We start from the raw sequence: 14,843 nt of genomic DNA, 5'->3' as shown, positions 1-14,843 counted from the left end.
CAGCTACCGCCCTGATGGTGCACGAGCATTCTAGGGCACTTCGCTACCATTACTGGCTCACCAGGAAGGGTCAGTCATTCTCACTTTTCAAATGAGGAAACTGAGGCACAGAGAATGCGAGAGACTCTCGCCTCTCTTAGGGTCTTCCCGATGCCTGGGTATTGATTGGTCCCGCACCTACTTTCCCATCTCTTTCCAGGTCTCCGCGGTCCAGCGCCGGGAGGGCACCCGGCCTCCCCCCTCCCCCGACTCCCCCAGCGAGGGGAGCAGGGGGCGCAGCGCGGGAGGGGCGCGGGGCGGCGGGGCCGCAGTGCGCGTGCGCGCCACCTCCCCGCCACCTCCCGGCTCCCCGGTCCCCGGTCCCCCGCGGAGCGCGACAGGTGCGCGTCGGGGCCGCGGCGGCTGTGCCCGCGTGGGCGCGGGCGAGGGACCCGGGCGGGCGGCGCCCCACGCCCCTCCTCCCTCCCTCCCGCCCTTTCTCCCGTGGCTGGTGGCAGGTGAGTGGGTGTCGAGGAACCGCCAGGCAGCGGAGAAAACAGGACGCCGCAGAAATCAGATTACTCACCTGCAGCTGCGACTACCCAGCGCTAATAAAAGCTGAGCTTCCTGTTGTTTCTTTATTACCACCCTCTGCCTCCCCCAGCCCGGCCCAGCTCCCAGCTGCAGCCAGGGCCCTAACTGATGGCCAGAAACCAGCGCCGTCAGGGGCCGGGACCACTCTGCTGCCCGAAATTCCACCACGTGTGCAGCGTGCCCCCAAAGTGGCCCTCCATCACCTGCAGGAGAATCACCTGGGGTGCTGGTTAACCAAGCAGGTCCCCAGACACTGCTTTGCACCTGCTGAATCAGAATCTCTACAATTAGGGCCCAGGAGCCTGCGAGTTCATAGCGATCTCCGGTGATTTGTATGCAGGCTAAAGTCTGAGAACCACGAAGTCCAAATGCTGTGGGTTCACCTGTTTTGTTTTGTTTTCTGGACTGACACCTACAAGTTAGGGATGGATCCATCTCCGAGATTTATCCGAGTAAGTCCCTGATCTCAGGGCCTCTGTTTGCTCATCTGTTAAGTAGGTATGAAAATACAGACTTCTTGGACTGAAACAGTCTCAAACGAGATCATATGCTTAGCAGGAGTTCAGGTGGTTGTTCTGGAAGTTTACAGTCCCACCAGGAATAAAAACTGAGCTAGTATGCTGAGGACCTAGGGGGTGGGCAGGGTGAACGGGAGCTATAGAGGAGACTTTGGAAGGGCCATAATTCACTAGAGAGTGCATTGGGAAAGGAAAGCCCTTCACCGTGGAGATTCTCCAAAGTTCAGTCCTACCATGCTGGGAAAATGTTCCTGCCCAGGGCACTGACCAACCCCGATAGCTAGATTTGGTGGCTTCTTTGGTGCCTCTCTGTGACCTCTGACTTTGGGGTGGGCCACACCCTTCTCCTTCAAGCTCTCACCTCCCTCAGCTTCAGGAAGATCCCACGTTCTTATTGTCCTCCCACCTCACCATCAGCTCTTTTGCAGTCTCCCCAGCTCCTCTTCCTGCCCCTGGGATCATGGGCACCTTGCACTACCAGAAGGGTTCTCCCTCCGTACCTTTCCTGGACAACTTCACCCACTCCCAGTTCCCTTCTCCAAGCTGAGCTCTGCCTGAACTCCTAAGATGTAAATGCAGCACCTCCTAGCATCTCTGCTTAGTGACCCCCACGCACCCCAAAGCAACTCAACCAACTCTGAATTCATGATCTTTCTCTCCCCTCTAACCAGCTTCTCCTTCTGGGTTCCCTCAGGGTATCACACCTGGATATTATCCCAGATGATTTCTCTCCTTTGCCCCCACATGTGGTCTTCCAGTCCAATCAGTTTTACCTTCCCAATTGTTCTAGAATCTGTCCTATCCACTCCTCCTGACCCTGTGTCCAGACCTGCTAGTCCAGGACTCTGTCATCTCTCACCTAAATTATTTTAACAGCCTCTTAAACAGGCTTCCTGGCTCTGGTCTTGCCCCTCACTTTATCCAGATGGAACTTTCTGGGACACAAATCCTGCCTCTGCCTGGTTTTAAACCTTCAGTGACCCCTCAGAGCCACTAGTATTCAATCTAAATTTCTCCTCCCATTCAATGCTCACCTAGGCAGAGCCACACGCTCCTCTCCACCGGATCTCCTCAGCACTTCGTACAAACAGCGACATTTAGTGAGCTCTTTGCTAAGTGTTCAGTAGCATGGTGAACCAGTTATCTCTATTTTTTTATATTTTATTTATTTATTCATGAGAGATATAGAGAGGGAGAGAGGCAGAGACACAGTCAGAGAGGCAGGCTCCATGCAAGGAGCCCGATGTGGGACTCGATCCCGGGACTCCAGGATCACGCCCTGAGCTAAAGGCAAGCGCTCAACCACTGAGCCACCCAGGCATCCCAAACCAGTTATCTTTAAAGCTTTGTCTCAGCCTCATAGCATTGCCAGGAGTGTTATTCCCAATTTACAGATGCGAAAACTGAGGAAGAGAGAGGTTGGCTATCTTGGCCCAGTCACACAACTAGTCAGTAGCAGGGCTGGGATTCATACCCAGGTCGCTCTGGCTCCAAAGAGCTGCCGCTCTTCACTGCTCTGTTTTGAGCCACCTCCTCCCAGTTGGATCATGTTCTTTCCTTTTCTATCTTCCCTTGTGTCTAAGAGGGAGCCTGGCATATGGCGGATGATTGTTGAATGAATGAACAACTATCCACACTCCCATTTGGTCCTTATAACAACCCTGGGAACTACAGATGTTCTCAATTTTTTTTTTTTTACGTTCTCAATTTTTGTTTATACAATTTTTGATGAATACCTGATTTATGAATACCAGCATCTGGGGACCCACTGCTCCAACTTATGAACTAGAACTTCACCAGCACCATTGAGACCCCCTGTGTGCCTCCTGTTCTGTTCCCTGCCTCCCTCCAGAGCACAACACAGTACAGAATTTTGTGGTCACCGTCCACTTGCTTTGAAAAAAAGGGGGGGGGTGTTGCCATATAGGGATGGATTGTATACAACATATTGTTCAGTTTTCTTTTTTACCTTTATATAAACGGTACAATGGGAGATCCCTGGGTGGCTCAGCGGTTTAGCGCCTACCTTCGGCCCAGGGCATGATCCTGGGGTCCCGGGATCGAGTCCCACATCGGGCTCCCTGCATGGAGCCTGCTTCTTCCTCTGCCTGTGTCTCTGCCTCTCTCTGACCCTCATGAATAAATAAATAAAATCTTTAGAAAAAAATGGTACAATGCATAGACATTTCTCTTTGGCTTGATTTTTTCACGTGTTGCTATGTTTCTAAATATGTGACTGCATTTTGGCTGGTATTCATTCATTTTCTCTGCTGTCTAGTACCCTACTGTCTACATAGACCTCAGCTGCTTCATCCACTCTCTAGTCAATGGGCATGTCGGATGTTTCTTGTTTTTTGCTGCCACGATGTTTCTTATACGTGTCTCTTGGTGCAAAACCAAGTGAGTTTCTCTAAGCTACATGTCTAAGATTTAACTTGTGGGTCATCAAGTATGCACATGGTTAGCTCTCCACCTGCTGCCCTGCTTTCCTAAGTGCTGGAACCAACAAACAATTTTCGCTTTGCTTACTGCAGCAAAGGAGAGTTCCAGTTGCTCTATGTCCTCACCAATATTTAGTATTATCAGACTCCTTCATTGTTCCTGATAGGTCAGTCTTCATTTCCATTTCCCTAATCAGATGAAGCATTTTTTTTTAATTTGTTTATTTTGCATTCTGGCTTCTTTTTCAGTAAATTGCTTGTTCAAGCCTTTTGCCCACTTTTCTACTAGGTTGTTAGGTTTTTCTTATTACTTTGAGGTGTTCTCAGGGAGGTTTTGTATTTGTTTCTTTAAAAATAAAAGATTATATTTATTCATTTGAGTATGGGGAAGGGCAGTGGGAGAGGGAGAAGCAGGCACCCAGCTGAGCAGGGAGCCCCACACGGGGCTTGATCTTAAGACTCAAGACCCATGATCTTAAGATCATGGACTGAGCCCAAGGCAAATGCTTAACCGACTGAGCCACCCAGGTGCCCATCTTTTCTTTTTTTTTTTAGAGTAGCCTCTATGCCCAATGGAGAGCTCAAACTTACAACCCTGAGATCAAGAATTGCATGCTATACCAACTAAGCCAGCCAGGCACCCATGTTTTTGTTTCTTAATAGAGTTAGGATCTGTGACTGAAGTTCACAAGGGACAGAGCTGGGTCCCAAACCCACATCTCCCTGATTCCAGGGGACTTTGTACCAATCCCTTTGCCTCTCATTCATTCATTCATTCATTCATTCCTGAAATGTCTACTGATGAACTTCTCAATTAATATTGGAGAGGGATCGGGCTCCCTGCATGTAGCCTGCTTCTCCCTCTGCCTGTATCTCTGCCCTTCTCTCTCTCTCTCTCTGTGTCTCATGAATAAATAAATAAAATCTTTAAAAAAAATAAAATAAAAAAAGAAAGGGGATGCCTGGGTGGCCCAGCGGTTGAGCATCTGCCTTTGGCTCAGGGTGTGATCCCGGAATCCCGGGATCGAGTCCCACATCAGGTTCCTTGCATGGAGCCTTTCTCCCTCTGCCTATGTCTCTGCCTCTCTCTGTGTGTCTCTCATGAATAAATAAAATCTTAAGATAATAATAATAATATTAGAGAGGGAAGGACGCTTGGGTGGCTCAGCGGTTGAGTGTCTGCCTTTGGCTCATGGTATGACTCTGGAGTCCCAGGATCGAGTCCCACATCAGGCTTCCTGCATGGAGCCTGCTTCTCCCTCTGCCTATGTCTCTGCCTCTCTGTGTGTGTCTCTCATGAATAAATAAATAACATCTTTTAAAAATAATAATAATATTGGAGAGGGAGCAGAGACTTGTGGTTAAGAGCATAGACTCTGGAGCCTTCCTGCCTGGATTTTAATCTTTTCCTTGCCACTCACTAGCTGTGACCTTGGTTAAATTTCTTTTTTTATTTTTTTATTTTTTTTATTTTTAAAGATTTTATTTATTTATTCATGAGAGACAGAGAGAGAGAAGCAGAGGCACAGGCAGAGGGAGAAGCAGGCTCCATGCAGGGAGCCCGATGTGGGACTCAATCCCGGGACTCCAGGACCACACCCTGGGCCGAAGGCAGGCACCAAGCCGCTGAGCCATCCAGGGATCCCACTGCTGAGCCATCGAGGGATCCCTTGGTTAAATTTCTAGCCAGTCTGTTCCTTAGGACAGATCCAGCACAGCCCGAATAAATAACTAGCACATGCCAAGCACTATGCCAGCAGGGTACTTATTCTGGGGACATGGAGATGAAAAGACAGGCAAGGATACCGCCCTCGTGGAACTCACTGCTTTGCAAAAGGAAAGTGACACAAAATAAATAATGTGATGTGTCTTGTGATAAGGGCAAGGAAGAAAACCACAAGGTGACAAGAGTGACCGGGCACTGACTCAGCTGGGGGGGCATTCAGGTAAAGCCCCCTGTAGGAGATGACACTTGGGAGGAGGCAGAGAAGATGAGAAAGAGGTCATGCAGGGAAAGCCCCCTGTAGGAGGCGACACTTAGGAGGAGGCATGGAGGGTAAGAAAGAGTCACTCAGGCAAGGAGCAGAGAGGAGAGTAGTCCAGCAAGCGGAAGGGCACATGCAAATGCCCTGAGGCAGGAAACACTTGGCATCCTCAAGAGACTGCAAGGAGAGCAGCATGGCCAGACCCAAGTAAGCAGGGAGCTGAGGGGCAGGAGGGAAAGGTGGGGAGGCCATCTGGGGCAGGGAAGAGTCTGGATTTTACTCTAAATTTAGTAGGAGGTTTTGAACAGTAAAGTGTTGTGATACAGATTTATATTTTTAAAAAATCACTCCAATTGCTGCATGAAGATCAACTATCTATGAATTCATCTAAAGACTTCTTATAGCCACTAGTATTTTTAGCCAGTACCCTCTCTGTGCAAAACAAAACTTCCCCTTATTGGTCTTAAATTTACTGCTCTCAGGTTTCAAGGGGAGCCCCCTTGTGCCTTGTATTATAGGGTTACCAGCTCCTAGCAGGTCTCTGCCCAAGATTTTTTACAGAGGAGGGGTGAGAGGATGGTCCCCTGGGTTGCCCCTTACCTGTGCTGTGATGTTTGCCCACCTGTACAACAAGAGCGGCCGCCTCAGAAAGGCTGTAAGGAGGAAGTGAGAGGCAGCCCAGCAGCAGCTGCGAAGATGAAGATGATGATGGGGGCAAGGAGGATTCTGCTGCGTGATCTTGGGCGAGTCACTGAACCTCTATACCTTGAGCTGGGAAATAAAACAACAACGTTGTAAAATGAACTTGAAAATAAGAGTGTTGCAACAGATGATCTGTGGAGACCTGCCCAGGTTTGAGGTCCGAGAATTCTGTGATTTAGATTCTCTCTTTCTCCACTCAGCCTTGGTTACTGTCTTCCCTGCAATTTTGTTGTTCCCTACTGACGTGTGATGAGAGATGGAGTAGTATGGGAGGCAGAAAAGGGCCTGGAGCCACGGAAGGTCCAGATATGACGTTTACGGTGGAGTCTCATCACCACGTGTTTAACTTACATTTCAACACACACATAGAAGGAAAGAAGAGAGAGCACCATGTGCACAAATCACTGCTAGGGAGTTACACTCTCCTCTCTCTTGCCCTGTAAGCACTCACACCTTGATGGGACATGACCTCAAAGGGATCCTGCCCCCTATGAGTCCCAGGTCCCCCACACCCAGCAAAATGTGTGCTCTCACCATGCCCAGTGTGATCCTGGAGTTCAAAGGTGTTTTGTATTTAGGTGTGGCCCTAAATACAAGCCAACCTTATCATCTGGTGGTCAGCAGAAGCCACAGCTATCTTTTGACAGCACCGGAGAAAGAACCTACACCATCCACTGTGCGCTGATGGATGACCCTGCTTCCTGTTTCACTGGGAAAACAGAAGCAATTAGAAGGAAACTTCCCCAGGCTCCCACCTCACCCCTCTGTTCACCTGCTAGTGTCTATGCTGGTTCTCTGCTTCTCCCTGTTGCGAGGTGCCCTTGTGTGTACTTCTAAGACCACACCCTCCATGTGGGTACTGTACTGCATCCTCTCCTGCCTCCGGGGCACATCCAGCAATTCCTCCTGGGTCTCCTGCAGCAACAGGTTTCCTCCTCTTCTACTGGCTCTTTCCCATCAGCACACAATCATGCTGTCATTCTCCCAGTCTTAACACGCTTGCTCGCGTGCACACAGGCTCTTTTGCCTCCCTCTACAGTAAAAGTTCTCCAAGAGTTTTCTGATTGACAGTCTTTTTCTTTTTTTAAGATTTTATTTATTTGAGAGAGAGAGAGAGAGCGAGAGAGAGAGAGCCTGAGTTGAGGGGGAGGGCAAAGTGAGAACGAGAACCATACTCCTTGTTGAGCAGGAAGCCCCATGCAGGGCTCCATCCCAGGACCCTGAGATCATGACCTGAGCTGAAAGCAGACGCTTGACTGAGCCACCCAGGTGACCCCCTGATTAACAGTCTCAATTGCTTTTTTCTCTTTCTTCCTCCAGTGTATTCTAGTCCGGCTTTCATCCCCTCTGATCCACCGAAAGCACTATCGTCAAGGTCATTGATGACCTCACACTGCCTAATGCAATGGTCATTGCCTGGTCCTCATCATCAGCATCTGACCAGGTGACTGAGCCCTCCTACTTGAACACATCTTCCCCAAATCTTCCTGGATCTTATTCTTTTGGTTCCCCCCACACCTCATGAGGCCCCTTCACAGTCTCCTCCTCCCTCATCTTCCCAACGCCCACATGCTGGAGTTCCCTGGACGTGGGCCCTTGGACCTCTCCACTTCCCCAACTCACTCCCGCATGCTCCCCTCTGGTCCCGAGGCTTGGTATACATCCTACATGCTGATGACTGTAGGTGTGTTGCTCCAGCCCAGACCTTTCTACTCAACTCTAGAATCATATATACCTGCTCAGCTCTTCAACAAGAAACCCAAACTCAATATAGCCATATTATGGAAATGACAATGGTTTTCCCATCTCAGCAAATGGCAACTCCATCCTTCCCATTCCTTGTGGAGGATCATCTCTGACTCCTCTCCTTGTGGAGGATCATCTCTGACTGCTCTCTCTTTTTTTTTTTAATTTTTTTTAATTAACCATTCCTTTTTTTTTTTTTTTAAGATTTCATTTATTTATTCATGAGACACACACACAGAGAGAGAGAGAGAGAGAGAGAGGCAGAGCCACAGGCAGAGGGAGAAGCAGGCTCCATGCAGGGAGCCCAATGCAGGACTCCAGGACTCGATCCTAGGTCTCCAGGATCACACCCCAGGCTGCAGGTGGCGCTAAACCGCTGCGCCACTGGGGCTGCCCCTGACTCCTCTCTCTTATGCTCACACCTGACCCAGCACAAATACCTCCAGCCCCATCTTCAAAAGATGTCCAGAATCTGACCCTCACTACCTCCATGCCACTCCTCGCATTGAAGCACCATCTTTTCTTGCCTGGATCTGTGTAAAAGCCTCCTGGTGGGGCTCCCTTCCTCTGTCCTTTTGCTCCTCCCTCCACGTTCTAGTTAGTCTTCATATAGTAGCCAGCAGGATATTTTAAAAGCATGAGTCAAATCACTACCACCCTCTTTTCAAATGGCTCCCTTGTCAATTGAAGAGCATCTTAGCACCTTTCCGTGACCTAGAAGGTCCTAACTGAACTTGTGTATGCCCCCCCTTATCTTGTCTCCATTTGCTTTCCCCTCTCTCACTTCAGCTACTCTGGCATCCCTGCTGATCTTGGAGCAGCCAAACACAATCACACCTCAGGGCATTTGCACTTGCTGTCTGCCTGCTTAAAGGAGACTCTTCTATATCCATCTGTAGGTGCACTTCTGTTCATCACTAAGGAGGCTTTCCCTGGCCACCCCACATAAAAAAGCATCCCACCTGCCCTCCCTCAGCGCTGCCACTCTCTAGCACCTTCTCCTGCTTTACTTTCCTTCATGGCACTCATCAAACAGACATTCTGAGCATTTTGTTTATTTGTTTAGTGTGTGTCTCCCTATTAGAATGTCAGCTCCACAAAAGCAGGGACTTTGTTTCATCCAGAACAGTTCCTGGTTCCTACTAGGTGCTGAGTAAATATACACTAAATGCATGTAAGTGTTGGGACACCTGGATGGCTCAGTGTTGAGTGTCTGCCTTTGGCTCAGATTGTGGTCTGGGGGTCCTGGAATCGAGTCTTGCATCAGGCTCCCCATGGGTAGGCTACTTCTCTCTCTGCCTCTGTAGGTGTGTGTGTCTCTCATGAATAAATAAACAAAATCTTAAAAAAATGCATGTAAATGTTTGAAAACTGAGAAGTTATTTATTGGTATCCATGGTGGCATCTTCCCCAAAGGATTTTCAAGCATTTGCTTATTCAACAAACATTTTATGGGGTGTTTTATTTATGTGGCGGCTTTAAAACCTCCCTGCCCTGGTAAGATGAATTTCCACTGTTTTCTCTGTGCCATGGCCCTGCCCAGGCCCAGTTGTGAGATGGAGCAATCACACATTCAACATTTATTTGTTGAGCAGCTATTTCAGGCCAACTATTGGGGTGGGGTCTAAAATTCAAAAAGGAGCAATCAAAATAAGATCGTCTCTGGAGAGAGACAGAGATGAAAATAAATGACTTAAATACAAAATTGCCCTAAGAGTAAAAGTATTGGTGAGGATGTGGTAACTGGGAGAGTCTCGTGCATTATCACCGGAAGGGGTAAATTGGCACAACTTTTGTGAACTGCTTGTCCTTTTGCTCCTGAATCTCCAGTCTAGGAATTTACCCTCAGGGGATTACCACCCAAAGGCACAAAGACACAGGGATCTTCATTGACCTTTTTTTTTTTCTTATTGTAGTGAAAAATTAGAAACACCAATCAATCCCCAGCCATACGAGGTTGGTTATGAAAAGTATGATAAATCCATACAGCTGATACTACGGGGCCATTAAACATGATTCTGCAAGGATATTTAGTGAAACTTGAAAAGATATTTGTGGAAAAAAAAGATATTTGTAATATATCACTATTATATGTAAAAAACTTTTAAGAACCAGATTGCAGAGCAGCATGTAAAGTGTGATGTCATTCTTATATAGACATAGACATATTTGTATCTGTTTAGATCCAGAAAGATGTTCAGAAATAGGGCTCCCACATGTTTAAAATGCTGAATTGAGGTGATGGGTGTTTGGATGTTTACTATGCTACTCTTTCAACCTTTCTGTATGTTTCAAAAAAAAATCTTACAACATCAAGTTGAAAGAAAATGTGGTTATTTTTGAGTAGAGTAATTTGGGGAGGGTTTTTTTTTTCTTCTTTGTACTTTTTGTATTTAATTTAATTTTCTGTAATGAGCCTCTACCACTTTTTTTTCCCCTACCACTTTTTAAAAAAAAGATTGTATTTATTTATTCATAAGAGACAAAGAGAGAAAGGCAGAGACACAGACAGAGGGAGAAGCAAGGTCCTAACATGGAGCCGGATGCGGGACTCTATCCCCAGACCTGGGATCAGGCCCTGAGCCGAAGGCAGTGGCTCAACAGCTGAGCCACCCAGGAGTCCCCCCACTTTTTAAAAAAAGTAGGCTCCATGACTATCATGGAGCTCAGTGTGGGGCTTGAACTCATGACCCTGAGATCAAGACCTGAGCCGAGATCAAGAGTCAGATGCCTAACTGACTGAGCCACCCAGGTGCCCCAACTACCACTTTTACAAAAATAATGAAGTGGTTTCAAAAAAAAATGGAGCTCTTGCCACACAAAATATTTAAATCAGTTTTGTTTTGTCTTGTTTTGTTTTAGTAATCTCTACCCGCAGCATGGGGCTTGAACTTACAACCCTGATGTCAGGAGTTGCACACTCTTCAAACTGAGCTAAACAGGCACCCCTCAATAATTTTTTTTTCTTTGAAGAATTGTTGGGCAGCCCTGGTGGCCCAGAGATTTAGCGCCACCTTTGGCCCAGGGCGTGATCCTGGAGACCCTGGATTGAGTCCCACATCGGGCTCCTTGCATGGAGCCTGCTTCTCTCTTTGTCTGTGTCTCTGCTTCTCTCTCTTCTCTGTGTCTCTCATGAATAGGTAAATAAAATCTTAAAAAAAAAAAAAAAGAATTGTTGCCCTGATTTTTAAAAAGGGCAGGGGGAGACAATGCAGATATCTGCAGAAAATTGGGTAAATTAATTGTAGTAGTCATACATATACTGTGCTACTGTTTATTTTTTATTATTATTTTGTAAGATGTTATTTATTTATTCATGAGAGATACACAGAAACAGAGAGAGAGAGAGGCAGAGACACAGGCAGAGGGAGAAGCAGGCTCCATGCAGGGAGCCCGACGTGGGACTCGATCCCGGGACTCCAGCATCAGGCCCTGGGCCGAAGGCAGGCGTTAAACCGCTGAGCCACCCAGGGATCCCTGTGCTGTTTAAAAAGTTATTTGTAGTATGTTGATAATTTTTTTTTAAAAAAGGCCATAAAACAGTTGGAGCTGTGTTAACCCATTTTTGGAAAAAAAACAAAACAAAACAAAAAAACAATATATAATGGCCGCCCTGGAAAAAACTGGAAACATCCACGCCAAAATGTCAGCAGCAGTGGTTTTCTCTGGGAAATGGCATTGCAGGTGTTTTCCCTTTTCCTTTTGCTTATTTGTATGTCATAAATCAGTTTTGTCCAATAGAATGCTCTGCAGTGACGGAAATGTTCTGTATCTGTACTGTCCAGCACGGCAGCCCCTAACCACGTGTGGCTACTGAGCACTTTCAAAATGGCCAGTGAGACTGAGGAATGGAATTTTACATTTTACTTCATTTTATTTAATATAAACTTGAGTGGCCGCGTGTACAAAGTGGCTACTCACTGCATTGGGCAGCACGGTCCTGAATTGTTTACAGAGAACACACACTGGCTTTGCAAAGAAGGAGGGGGAAGAGCTTTTCTTTCTTTTTTTTTTTTCTTGTTTGTTTATTTGTTCTGCTACTTGCAAAAGCTCCTTGGAGATCTCAGTGAGAGGCAGTGAGTGTCAGGGCTTTGCAAACTGTGAAGTGCGGTGCTCAGGAGGTGCTGCCGCCTGTGACTCCTCTTCCTCTTATTCAGGCCCTTTTTCTGCCATTCCCTCTTTGGGCTCTGAGATCGAGCCCTGACTAGCGACAGCATCTCTGCTGGGGGCCTCTGGAAGCAGGGAGGGTGTCCTGGGGCCTGGCCCCTGCTGCTAAGGAAACATTCATTCTCTCATTCATTCATTCAGCAGTCATCACGAGCCCTCCCCCCTCCTGGCTATGTACTACATGAGGGCAGGGGCACTGGGTCACCACCGTGTGTGTCTGCCCACGTGGAGACGGGCAGGGACAGGCTGGGGAGTTACAGAGTGGAAAGTCACAGGGGTAGGACCTGGAGGCTGAGTTTGAGCCCCAGCTCGGCCTCCTCTGGGCGCACCACTTAATTTCCCTAAACCTCCACTTTCTCATCTGTAAATACCAGAAAAGAGTGACACTGCCCCGGGGAAGCACAGGGTTGACCAGGGCTGGGAAAGCCCATGACAAAGGCCTGCAGAGATATTCAAGGTCAGAGAACGTGCTCCCCTAGGGGAATAATTGGGTAGTGACAGCTGACAGCCAGGCCGATGCCGACCGTAGATACTATTAGTCATATTTCATCACAATGCATCATGGATTCTTTAAGCATAATTAAGATCTTAATTGTAGGAAGAGCAGCAGAAGATGTAATCATCCACCTATGGGGTGTTTGCTGGTGCCCTGTGATGTCCCAGGCCAAGGGTGAATAGGGGTCCTGTCTGGAAATACAGACCTGGATTAGGGTCCTCCCCTTGGGATCCTGACAAGGGAGCAGAGGGGACACATAAGGAAACAGGCAAACTCCATGCAGCAGTCCCATTGGTATACGCCGGGCCCCTAGGGCCAGATGGAATAAGCCTCTGCTCTCAGGAAGCTTCCAAAGGAAGCGGGGAGGCAGATGTTCATCAAATAGCTGCTCAAGTATATAATTACAAACTGTGATAAGGGTTAAGAGGAGGAAGTAGAGGGCTGTGAAGACATGTCATGGGATTTAATGGTAGTGAGAGGGTCAGAGACGATGTCTCTGAGGACAGCAGGATCTGAAGGGGCTTAATAAGGGGTGATGGGGGAGGAGGGGAAGAGTGCTCCTGGGGCCAGTGTGGCTGGAACCCAGGCGGCAGAAGGGATGAGGTCTGCTAGGTGGCTGGGGCAGGGGCACAGCCCACTGGGTCGGCCAGACCCTGCTGGGGAGCCAATGAAACGGTCGCAGGGAAGGGGCGGGGAGGAGAGTTGTTCATTCTGGGATGAGGGCTGCAGGGGCAGGGTGGAAGCAGGGTGGGCACAAGGTGGCTGATGTAAGGGGTGGCAGAGGGGTGCAGAGGTGGGGAGAGACTTGGGAGCTGTTTGGAGACTTGGCATTGGCTCCGCCCTGGGGGGTGGTGGCAAGAGGGGTCCTAGAGTGAGAAGTTCTGTGAAGGAGGAAGGTCTGATTAAAGCTGACTTGAGGGGCTTTGGGGCAAGCGTCCCAGGTGGAGCCCATCTCCCCGGGGCTGTGGAGAGGGTTGCAGCGCCCCCGGTGGAGGCAAAGGGGAAAGACAGTCTCCGAGGTCAGGTCCACTAAGTCCCCTGGGCTTTGAGGAGCTCGCAGAGAAAGGAAACGGAGGTTTGTCGAGTCCTGGCCGTGTGCCAGGCCCTATTCCAAGTCCTACCTTCATGGCCTGGTTTAGTCCCCACAACAATCCTAGGACATCGATGCTGTTACAACTCCCATTTTACAGAGGAGGAAACTGAGACTCAAAGAGGCATTGATTCTGGGATGTGAAGTCCAGCCAGGCTGACCCCAGTCTTGCCTTTTCACCAGGGTGTCATACTGCTCTCGTGGTTTGTGGTGACTAGAGCCTGGAAGAGTTGGAGAGATGGGGGAGGGATGAGACTGAGGCTGAGACGAGCTCCCCAAACACGGAAGGGCTGCACGTGTCCGGGTTAGGGGGTCTGGACTTGGCTGTGACAGATGGGTAGCATGTCCTTAGGGTGGGAGGCGATTAGGTCAGACTTCTGGAGAAGTCACTCTGAGACCTGATAATGGGAGCGGATGGAGGGGGGATGGAATTCCAGGGGGAGAGAGACTGAGGCAGGGCCCACGGGCACCCAGGGAAGAGGCCACTGCCCCAGTGGGGAGCAGTCTGTGCTGGAGCAACAGGGCTCCAGGCAGCAGGGGTGGATTCCAGACAGTTCCAAGATAGGAACTGGCCCGCAGGATGTCAGGGGTGAGCCATCAAACTTGGGTAACAGGAGGCTGCTGTTTATTTTATTCATGCATAGACCAAACTCTTACTGGGCACCTACTAAGTGCCAGGTTCCATGCAAAGTGCTGAGAACACAGAGAGAAAAGATGAAATTCTTCCCAAGAAGGGAGGTGGGAAGAGAAGGGGAGACAGGGAGACAATGATGAGTTTGGTTGGGGACCTATTGAATCAGAGGAGGGGTGGACAGCTATGTGGCAATGTCCAAGGGACACTGGATCAAGGGTCTGGGACTCAGGAGGGAGGCACCTTTGAGATTTAGGGTTTAGAAAATCAAGCCTTGAGCACAGCTTGGTAACTTTATTGAACATCCCTGAATTGTACACTTAAGATGAGTAAATTTTTATGATATGAAATATATCTCAATGAGGTTCTAACATGCAATTAGGGGGAAAAAAAAAAAAAACAACCAGTTTCAAAAAGTCATGAAAAGGGGGAGAGGGTGAACATTCCAGAGGGAAGGCAGAGGGCAGGAGTGAAGACCTGGTGACAGGATGGGA

This window comes from Canis lupus, chromosome 2 (assembly GCF_011100685.1).
Source record: "Canis lupus familiaris isolate Mischka breed German Shepherd chromosome 2, alternate assembly UU_Cfam_GSD_1.0, whole genome shotgun sequence".
NCBI lineage: Eukaryota > Metazoa > Chordata > Mammalia > Carnivora > Canidae > Canis > Canis lupus.
This window is presented reverse-complemented; position numbering follows the sequence as displayed.